This window comes from Elephantulus edwardii, unplaced genomic scaffold (genome assembly GCF_000299155.1).
Source record: "Elephantulus edwardii isolate Elephantulus edwardi_28Jun2011 unplaced genomic scaffold, EleEdw1.0 scaffold00091, whole genome shotgun sequence".
NCBI lineage: Eukaryota > Metazoa > Chordata > Mammalia > Macroscelidea > Macroscelididae > Elephantulus > Elephantulus edwardii.
The window spans coordinates 2158770-2170045 of NW_006399841.1; the positions used below are offsets into that span (position 1 = coordinate 2158770).

The 11276-nt window shown below is 43.9% G+C and overlaps 1 pseudogene; it reads left to right on the forward strand.

Moving 5' to 3' along the window:
- Nucleotides 1-4872, forward strand: part of LOC102877018 — a 66283-nt pseudogene extending 61411 nt beyond the window's left edge.
- Nucleotides 4873-11276: the final 6404 nt, after the last annotated feature.

Below are 11276 nucleotides of genomic sequence, written 5' to 3' on the forward strand. Positions count from 1 at the left end.
AATAATAACATTTTTTTAATTTTGTGTGCGTGTACCGTCAAATCAGATCTGACTGGTACAGGAGGATATTGCACCTCCTTCTCCGGCAGAGCATCTGGTGGATTCAAACCGTGTTCCTCTGTGATTGCAGTGCACCTTCTTGCCACTAGGCTACCAGAGCTCCCCTATAACATGTTTTTAAAAATCATGAACAATGGAGAAAAAGACTGAGGTTGTCAATGATTTCATCTTAGTTGGAGTCACAATTCAAACCCTGGCCCTCGCCAAAATACTGAAGAGTAATGAATGCCAGTGTGAAGACTAAAGTGCTCCTGATTCAGGTCATGGTCTTTTCACTCAGTGTGTAGGCATCAAAGAGCTGGACGATGAATAAGGACGGCAGAAGAATGGATCCCTTTGAACACCCCATGGGCTGCCAGCAGAACATGTATGTGCTGCAGAGCGTGTAGCTGGAGTGCCCCTTAGAGGCAAGGATGCTGAGCTTTGTCTCACACGTTGGCCGTGTTGCTAGGAGGCACTAATCCTTGGGAAAAGACCTCATGCTGGGGAAGGGGAAGGGTCAGAAGAAGAGAAGGCCCTTCAGGAGACAGACTGACTCAGTGACTGTCACAGGGGCCTCCAGAATGTCAGCGATTGTGAGGACAGAGCAGGAGAGGACAAGCGTAGATCGTTCACAAAGTCTCTGTGAGTCACGGTCACCTTGACGATACCTAACAACAATCCTGCCTTTCTTCCCCTTTGCTTTCTGTTCACCTTCCTTCCCTGCTGCTTTCTACTCGGTTTCGTTTATGCTTCTCTCATAGAAAAGGTCAAACATCCCTCAGCAATGGAGGACAGACTATCATCATGTGCGCCATGAGTCCTCTCTGTGGACGCATCTCTCAGTTTCGATACTCAGTTGGCTTTGCCTAATCATTCTTCAATGATCTTTCCACTTCTTCTTTTCCTTTGTAGCATTTTGAAAGAAATTCCAGACATCACATAATCTTATCCTTACATAATCTAGAATTGCCTGTGCCTCTGAGGAGCCCTGCGGATGCGGTGGTTATGAAACTAGCTGCCAACAGAGAAGTCAGTGGTTTGAACCCACCAGCCAGTCACTCCTCAGGAGAGAGATGGGACTGAGGGCTGAAAGATGAGAGATCTGCTTCCTTAAAGTTCATAGTCCTGCCACCAGATGCTCTGCAGGAGAAGGAGGGGCAATCTACTCTACCAGTCAGATCGGATTTGATGGTACACACACAAAATAATAATAATTTTTTTTTAAATAAAAAAGTTCATAGTCCTGGAAATCTTCTGGGGCAGTTCTACTACATCCTGTGTCATTTTGTTGTTATATAGCATCAAATTGGAATCGACTCACAGCCGACCCTTCCAGTGGGTTTTCCGAGGCAGTAAATCACATAAGAGGACATTGCTCTTCTCCGCAGAGAAGCTGGTCGCTTCGTGCCTTTGGGCTGGCACTGAAACTCCTCATCACTAGACTGCTCTGTCCTAAGTCGTTGTTATGTGCAGGCGAGTCTCATGTGACTCACAGCAACCCTAGGTACAACACCTCTGAACTCTGCCCTATCCTGAGCTAATCTCATCATCGCCAACAGACCTACTCCCATCACCCCAGTCACTGAGTCAGCCCATCTCATCACAGGTCTTCCTCTCCTGCGCTCTCCCTCCACACTTCCAAGCGTGATGCTCTTCTCCAAGAACTGGTGCCTCCTGGCCATGTGCCCAAAGCTATGTGAGCTCCAGCTTCATTGCTGTTGTTAGGTACCACTGATCCGAGTCTGACTCACAGCGCCTCTGTGAACAGCCCATCAGAAGAATCCTGCTCTGTCCTGTGCTATTCTCATCATCGGTTACACGGCTGGTTTCACTGCTGTGTCAATACGTCTGAGTGATGTCTTCCTCTCTTTTATCCTCCACCTTTCCACGCATGATGTCTCTTTCCAAGGAAATGTCTCTCCTTGCAACAGGCCCAAAGTATGTGAGAGGAAACTTCGCCGTCATTGCCTCCAAGGAGCGCTCAGGCTCTGCTTTTCCCAAGACCTATCTGTTTGTTCTTTTGGCAGTCTGTAGGATATTCAATGCTGAATAATTTCTTAATATCATCGAATATCCACCCAGTCTATGATCTGGTGTCCCCATTGTCTCAAAAACAGTCTTTTGTAATTAATTTATCAAGCCAGGATCCACACACTGAATTTGGTGGTCACTTTCTTAAGCCTCTTTTGCAGACATATCTTGTATTTTGCATTTTTCCACTTCGTGCTTCTCAGAAACCACATTTTTTTCACAAGTTGAAGATTTGTAGGAAGACTTAATTCTGTAAGCCACTTTTAAACACCACGTGCTCACTCGGTGTGTGTGTGTGTGTGTGTGTGTGTGTGTGTCACATTTTGATAATTCTTGAAAGGTGCTATCACCATGCTCTTCCCCTACCAGATCAAACCTACTGCTGTCTGGTCTTATTTGACTCATGACAATCTTCTATCAGATTTCTAAAGCAGTAAACCTTTATGTTGTTGTTGTTGTTGTGTACTATTGAGTTGAAAGCAACCCATAGCTGACCCTCCAGTGAGTTTTCAGAATCAGTAAATCACATGGGAGCTGACTGCCCATCTTTCTCCCACAGAGCAGCTGGTGGAGTTGAACTATGTACCTTTGTGTTGGCAGCACAATTTCTTACCACCAGACCACCAGCTGTCCGTATGAAGCTTCCATGAGTCTTTATAAGAGCAGACCAATTCATTTTACTCTCACAGAGCAGCTACTGATCTTTTGGTTAGCAGCTCAATATACAACACACTACACAATTTCAGCTTGTCAGCACTCTTGGCACTAGCTGTCAAGAAATCAAAAGATGAATTGCATTGGGGGAAATCTGCTGTCAGTGGCCTTTCCAGAGTGCTGAAGAGCAACAATGTCAGTCTAGAGCCTAAGGTACATTTTATTCAAGCCATGGTCTTCACAACTACTTGCTATGCATCAGAGAGCTGGGCAATGGCTAAGAATGCTGGAAGAATCATCAATGCCTTTGAGTTGTGGTGCTGGAGAAGAGTATTGAATATACCATGGACTGCCAGGCAAACATAACGGTCTGCCCTAAAGAGAGTGAAACCTAGGTGCTCCCGGGAGGTAAGGATTTTGAAGCTCTGTCTCACATACTTCGGTCATGTTGCCAGGACGGACAAGTCCTTAAAGAAGGATATCATGCTTGGAAGGGTGGAAGGACAATGTAGAAGAGGAAGATCCCAGATGAGATGGATTGACACAGTGACTGAGGCAATGGGGTTAGGTGTGTTGGAGACAGTGAGACTGGCTCAGGACAGGGCAGGGTTCAGAGCTGTTGTACAAAGGGTTGCTATGAATCTCAACTGGATAATATATATCACAACAACAGCAGCATTTTGTATACACAACTTCTATATTTATTGAAAAAGAAAGTTCCCAAGACTTCATGTGATTTGTTTTACTGCAATGTTTGCTATATGTTTGAAATTTGCCTGTAATCTCATAAGGTCATTTGTCCTGTAGAACTTTCCATATTTTGAGTTGACTACATGACATTGTTTGACATCTTCCTCTAACTGGAATTGACGCCTTTGAGCTGTGGTGCTGGAGAAGAGTATTGAATGTACCATGGACTGCCAAGAAAACAAACAGATTCATCGTAGAGAGGGTTAAACCAGGCTGCTCCTTGGAGGCAAGGATTCTGGGGCTTCGCCTGACATACTTTGGACATGTTGTAAGGAGAGACAGGTCTTTGGAGAGGGACATCATGCTGGGTAGAGTAGAGGGACAGCGTAGGAGGGGAAGACCCTCTATGAGGTGGATTAATTCAGCAGTGACTGGGGTAATCGGGATGGGTGTGTCAGAGGCAATGAGATTGGTACAGGATAGAGCAGGGTTTAGGGCTGTTGTACATAGGGTCGCTGTGAGTTGCAAACGACAAATGACATTGTTTGACATCTTCCTCTAATTGGTCTTTTCTCTTTCTCCTCATTAACTGATAGATTTAGATGCCTAGTTGGATTAAAATTTAAAATGTTTGGGGAAGTGGGGAGCTGGAGCTAGGATGCAGCTGAGGGCACACTCTGGCTGCTGGGAAATGAAGCTTCTGCAGTGTGGGGCAGAAACCTTTAAAGGCCAGTGGGGCCCGAGGCCAGTGCAATGGTGCTTAGCAGCCTGGAGGAGGGGTGTGCAGTGAGTGGAGACCAGGCACAGGATCTGAGGCCCAAGGGGAGGTGCTGTCAGACCAGCTAGGCAGAGTAGCAGAGGCATTAAGGACTAGAAGTGATACAATCAGGTTTCAGAAGGTCCTGTTGTATCAGTGTGGGCTGTCCTGAAGGAACCAATGTGTCCAGTAATTGCCCTAAAGTCAGGGTAACTGTGGTTGATGGCAAAGATCGAGAATCCAAGCATGGAGCTCTCCTACACCTCCCGGTTATGAGCCAGGCTTGAAAGAAGCCACAAAGTCCTGTTAAGGAGAAAAATTCCCTTTTTCCTATAGATATTTATGATGCTGTTAAAGAAGCTGATTTTTTAGTTCTTTCGGTGAACAGTCCAGCAGAAACCTATTGAGTGGGGAAAGGCTGGGCTGCAAGTCTGAAATCCATTGAAGCCTAAGCCAGAAGCATTGTACAAAACGCACACGGGTCCCTAACTGTGACCGAGTAAGGACAGTGCCAGCACAGGCTGCAGGAAGTACTCCTCGCATCTTTGCTGTGAAACCAAAACCCAACGTACAGTTACTGTCCAATCCCGAGTTCTCGGCACAGGCGACAGCCATGAAAAACCCAAAGAATGGACAGAATATTGACTGAAGGGGATGAAACTCGGGGCAGGGGGAGCTTTGAGTCTTGTATTGCATGAGTTGTTGTTCTGTGCCATCGAGTCACCTACGACTCATAGCGAGCCTATGCACAACAGCCCTAAACCCTGCTCTGCCCTGTGCCAATTGCACTGTCTCCAACACCCCCACCCCCATTACCCCAGTCACTGAATCAATCCACCTCATAGAGGGTCTTCCTCTTCTGTGCCGTCCCTCCCCCCTCCCAAACATGACTGGTTTCTCTTTGCAACATGTCCAAAATATGTCAGACAAAGCTTCAGAATCCTTGCCTCCAAGGAGCAGCTTGGTTTAACTCTCTCCAGGTTGAAACTGTTCATTTTCTTAGCAGTCCATGGTATATTCAATATTCTTCTCCAATGCCATAGCTCAAAGGCATCAACTCTCCTTCTGTCTTCCCTAGTCATTGTCCAACTCTCTGATGCATAGCAAATGATAGCAAAGACAATGGCCTGTATCAGACGCATCTTAATCTCCAGAGTGACACCATTGCTCTTCAGTACTTTGGAGAGGTCCCTAACAGCACACTTTCCCATCACAATATGTCTTTTAATTTCCTGGCTGCTGGTGCCAAGAGTGTTGACTATGGAGTCAAGCAAACAAAAGCTGTTAACTATCTCAATCTCCTCACCAGCCATCTTGATGCTTGCAGTTGGCCCAGTGGTGAGAATCTTTGTCTGCATGAGAGTCTTATTTTACGGCCTGCATATGGGTCATACATGCGCACTGGATTCCCACAGCAAAGGTCCTCCTCACCGTTACCACTCGGTCTTCAGAGCTTTCAAACGGGCAGCACATGCTCTTCCCGCCCAGAGTATCGGCACCGTTAACTCTGTAAGCATCCTGTGTGAAGCAGCAAGCGCTGATATGGCAACAGCCACTGGAATAGACCAGAGAACTGGAAATACATTTCTGAAAGTTAGTGTTGGTTTTGGTGGGAGGTGCTTTCAAAAAGATGTTCTGAACATGATGCATGCCTGTGAGTCTCTGGATTTACCTAAAGTCGCTCATTATGGCCCCCAGAGAAGGTTTGCTTCCTGGATTGCAGACAGTCGGTTTAATACAGTAGAGAGAACACAGTTGGCCTAATGGACAGAAAGTGAGGCTACCAAGCCAAAAGTGGGTGATTTTAATCTGTAGCCCTTAGGCCTGCTTTCAATTGTTTTTGGCCAAACATTCTTCTAATTGGTATAGCACTGGTCTTTCCATTTGCTTTTCAGAGGTAACTCGTGGTTGCTGTGATGCCAAAGACTGTGACACTGATGTGTCAAATGCAAGAATGATTACCCACTGGTGGACAGTGTTTGGTGGAGCTCCCCAATTAAACAAGCATGGAAGCAGGAGTGGCATCCACTTCCAAAATAGCTTGCCTCTGGAAACCCTTTGAACTTGGAGAAACAAAGAAAGGTATACAAGTGTTCAAGTCTTTGGTTCATAGGGTTGCTATGAGTCGCCTACGACTCAACAGCATTTAACAACAGCAGCTCATTATCAGCAATAAGACACAGACGTGAACGGCCCCCAGAAAAGCTTTGCTTCCTGGATTGCAGTCAGTTTAATACAGTAACTGAGAGGAAGAGAACTGTCTGGGAATCTGTATCTCAAAAGCACAAAGGTGACAAAAAAGGGGTCCTTTTGCATTGAGCAAGGATGAAGGTGTGCACTTTCAGATATAGGATTCAAAAGGACCAAGGGAACAAACAGATGTAGGTCTTTCTCATGTAGGTGTTCCAGAGAGAGGCCCAGTGTCACATCTCACGACAATTTCCACGGATCCACATGAAGCAGGTGACAGGCTCCAGACTGTTGCTATTTGCACTGAGGGGAGCATGTTTAAAGAACCGGATGATGAATGCATTCATTAAAAAAAGTGCTGCAGCCAGCCTTTCTCTCTGGTAAAAGATATGTCCTTGACAGACTTCATGATGAGCTAAAAACATTGGCTTTCAGATGGAAACAATTGCCAAGAAGTATTTTCAACGAGAATTCCACGCGCTCCTTCTGCTGAAATGCCAAAGTTTAGGCTTCAGGATCCATCCAAAGTACAGACACGCTCATTTCCATTTGCATTTTTTTTTTAAATTTCACACTGACAAATATTTATCTGAAGTTAAATGACAAATGAACAAAGTGTCTTTAAGGAAATAAAGTGATTTTAAAACGGAAAGATGTCTGGGGAGAAAGCCAAACTTTTCATAGGTGAGTCAGTACATTTTGATTCATCAAGCCAAATGATTTCCATGTTTACATTGTTCAAACTACATTTCCAGGACCTACATTCCCTTCCCGAGTATTCTGCACTTTCATTGTTACGAAACAAGAGCATTAGGCATTAAAATACTCAAGCCATTGGGTAATAATGAGTGCGTGGAGAACTTTAGGGGTGCTGCTCAAACTGAAGCATGGCAGGAGCCCGTGGCTGGCACACTGGGGTCCAACACGCTGGTCAGCACATGTGCAAGAGGAGGTTCAGGCATTTTGGTTTTTTGGGGTTTTTAAGTTCTCCCCCTCATAGTTCTTGAGTATTTTGATCGTTAGTTTTTAAGCTCTTGACTTCTCTTTTTTTCACTCTTTTCCCCTATAATTATATTTTATTAATTTTAATAAACATTTACAGAGATTTTGGGTTTCCATTCATTCATTGTTGCACTATTCTCTCTACCCTCCTCCCAGTTTGTTCTTGTCCAAATGCCACAGTGCTTGTCAAAGCCAGTTCTGATTAATCTTCTTTGTCTGTGTGTCCTTTGCCATTCCCTATCACTCCTCCCTGAGAGAGACTTCACCCTGAGTCATAAGGAAAAGGGGACGGCGTATTCTCTTAGCTACTTCCTGCTGAAAAGGGACGCTGTGGGTTTCAGGGTGAAGATCTTCTCTCACTACTCTAAAGGGCCCCTTTGGCAGTAGGAAACACATAGACTATTATGGAGATTGATTTTGGAATTTAGATGCACTCTTATTGATTGTGCTTGGCCGTACATGTTCATATCTTTGAAGATGTATCATGGGGGTGTTGCAACCTAGAAGACACAAATTTAACTAACAAGTTATAAGTACATGAGTCAAAAATTATGGAAAAGTAAAAGAAAAGATTCTTTCATTGTTTTACAAACCCTCCCCCAGGTCCCCTCCACCATGTAGCCCTTTACAAAAGATATTTCATTCATTCATTCATGCATGCATGCACACTTTCTCCCCTCCCCCAAGCCCACTTTCCCCTGAAAAGCTTGTCCTGTTGCAGGCTATTAGTTGCCGTACACATGGTTTCTAACGATCCACATCTTTCAGATTGTCCTTCTTTTCACCCATTCCAGTGATGTGTTCATTATCTATTAGTTCTTTTCCTATTCTCTCTCCCATTTTATTACGAAAAGATTGTTTACTTTATTGTCAAGATTCTAATCTTCTCTGTATCATTCCAGTTTTAGTATATGTCCTGCTGAAGAAGCAGGAGTGGCATCCACTTCCTAAACAACATGTCTCTGGAAACTCTACGGACTTTGATTGTTGTAGAGGTGTTTTAGACCTTTTGTTCACAGGGTCCCTATGAGTCGTGCTCGACTTAAAGGTAATCAACAACAATTGTTACGACTGGTTTATTTATCCCTTTGTGACTAAGGATTTGTTCCTTTGTTGTTTTGTTTTGTTGTTGTTTTGTGTGTGTGTGTGTGTGTGTGTGTGTGTGTGTACCGTCAAATCAGATCTGACTGGTACAGGAGGAGCTTGCCCCTCCTTCCCCGGCAGAGCATCTGGTGGATTCGAACCGTGCACCTCTGGGATTGTAGTTGCAGCTTCTTGCCACTAGGCCACCAGAGCTCCCCTGATTTGTTCCTTTGTGATTGAGATATTTCATTCACCATAATGTCTTCTACACTCACCCACATTGTGTAGTATTTTATGAGTTCACTATTTTTCACTGGTGCATAACATTGCATTGTGTGAATGTACCATAGTTTCTCTATCCATTCAATTGTTGATGGGCATCTGGAATGTTTCCGTCTCTCTGCTATTGTAAGCAATGCAATAATATGGGTGTGCATATATCTGTTTGTGTGTAATAAACATGGGTGAGCACATATCTGTTTGTGTCTCAGCTCTGATTTCCTTGGGGTATTTTCCCAGTAGAGGGATAGCTGGGCCAAATGTTATTTTTATCTCCAACTTTTTTGAGGAAGCGCCAGACTATCTTCCATTGTGATTGTATCATTTTAAATTCCTTCAAGCAGTGTATGAGAGCTCCAATCTCTCTACATCCTCACCAGCATTTATTGTTTGCTGCTGTGTTGAACTTGGCTTTGAGGCTGGGGGTTCAAGCTTTCTGACAAAGGACACACACAGCTCTGTCACTGGCTGTGCCATGCAGCACTGCTATTCTCCGCTAACTTGTTATAATTTCTAACAGGTAGTTGGAGGAGGGCAGGAGCTACATCTGTTTCATTTACTCTCAGCATCCAGTAGATGATTTTTGAGAAATGGAAGGGGGGGGGGGAAGGAAGATTAAAAACAAAGCATGGGGGAAATCTATGGTGGTTTTGAGCAATGAGAATCATATCTAATTTTAATTCTATCCTTTGCAAATTTGATTCTGTGGTAGTTCTCATTCAAAATGAATTTATCTGATTACAAATGTAATAGATTTCACCTTGGGGTATTTGTTGTTGTTGTTAGGTGTTGTTGAATTGACCACAACTCATGGTGACCCTATGGACAACAGATTTCCTAGTATTTAAGAATATACCCATATGTATAAACATTAAACAATGGGGAACATGTAAAATATATTGCATTTTGACATATAAAATCTGTATCAACTTATTGTACACTAGGATTATTCTATTTCCTTTTATAGGGGACAGCGCCCACACAGTCCCCCACTACCACAAATTATAGTATTGAGTTTCCCGCATTTGGGGAAATTGCAGGGGTCAGCACTCCGGGAGTGCAAGGCAAAGAGCATTGCCCTTGGGAAAACCCCCTTGGTGATCCCGGTATTTCCTCTACCAGGTAAGTATCCAATGGGATTTGGAATGGCCAAGTTCCATGATTTATTCATTGCTTTACCTGTTCCTGAAGTAACCAGGCTCCATCTCATTTTCTATAACACAAAACTCTAGTGAACGAGTCTCTAGGGCAGTGATTCTCACCAGCCTATGCCCAGAGCCAGGGTATGAGGTTCACTTCAACAAGTGCTCATTGAGTTGGGTTTGATTTTCTGCCAAGCTTATGATGGTCTCGATGCAGACCCTGAAACAGAGGATGTTATGTTTCACGTCCAGGGAAGCAGGAAACCTAGTAGAGTCATCCTGAATTCCAGAATAATATCCAAAGTCAACACTCTATACCAAAATTATCCTCTCACCCTCTCCTTTTTCTCCCCTGTGTAAATTTTGAACTAAAATGTTAAAAAGAAGATCGGTGAAATATCACACTGAGAAAAGAAACAATCTGTTGAGGTAGAGAAAGGATGGAAAAGGTGAGGTTGAAGACAGATACAACTGTGGATCATTTTTCCTTTCACAATTATACACAGAGCAAACGTCGTGGCAGAAGCTGAACTTAAAGCTGATTCACGGTCACTTGCTTCTGCTGTGGTTTCCCAGGCGTCTTACTTAGCTGCCACCCTGTCTCCAGGGTAGTGAGGCCAAATAAATACGTCTCAAGCAGGCTGACAGAAGGAAAGAATGACAGGACAAGCAAGTACTTGCAACACCAAGATGGGAGAATTTGGTGAAGTGCCGTGCTACACACTGACCCTTCCAGCTAGTTAACTTTTATATGCATGCCACTTACTTTTTTGGTCACAAGTGCTGGTCAATGACAACTGATGATGCTTCAAGGGAAAAAAAATGCAGTCTGGTAGAAAGGGTTGGAAGAGATTAAAAAGTGAGAGCTCTGGGATTATTTTTCAAAGTTTAAGGAAGGAACAAATGCTTTTCAATTACTTGGTCTATAATATAGACAGTTTTTCACTGTCAATATCTGTTTCCTTGTTTTGGGGACAACATCCAATTTCTTCTCCACCCTGAGTACCACTCCCTCCTATAGCCCATGCCCTTTGGGTGCTAGGGCTAAATCATGTGACTCAGAGTTGGCTAAAGACAGCAGAAAATTTCCCTAGCTGTAGTAATTTGTTAAAGCAGGCAGGTAATCGACACTCGTTGGATTAGTGAATCCAGGCACTGCTGAGAAGGATCTTTTTCTTGCTGGACTTGGTCTGGACTGGACAGAGGCTTGAAGTTGTTGAGAACCATTATTACAACATCAAAAATCTGACTACACAGCAAAGAGACAAGAAACCTCCTTCTTTTGCATAAAGCTCTATTTTCTTTGACCAGAAATGGTCAGGAGTAGCAACAGAATGAAAATTCTAACCCTATCCTTCTTTTTGAACTCTGGTGGCCTAGTGGTAAGGAACCGCACTGCCAGCAAG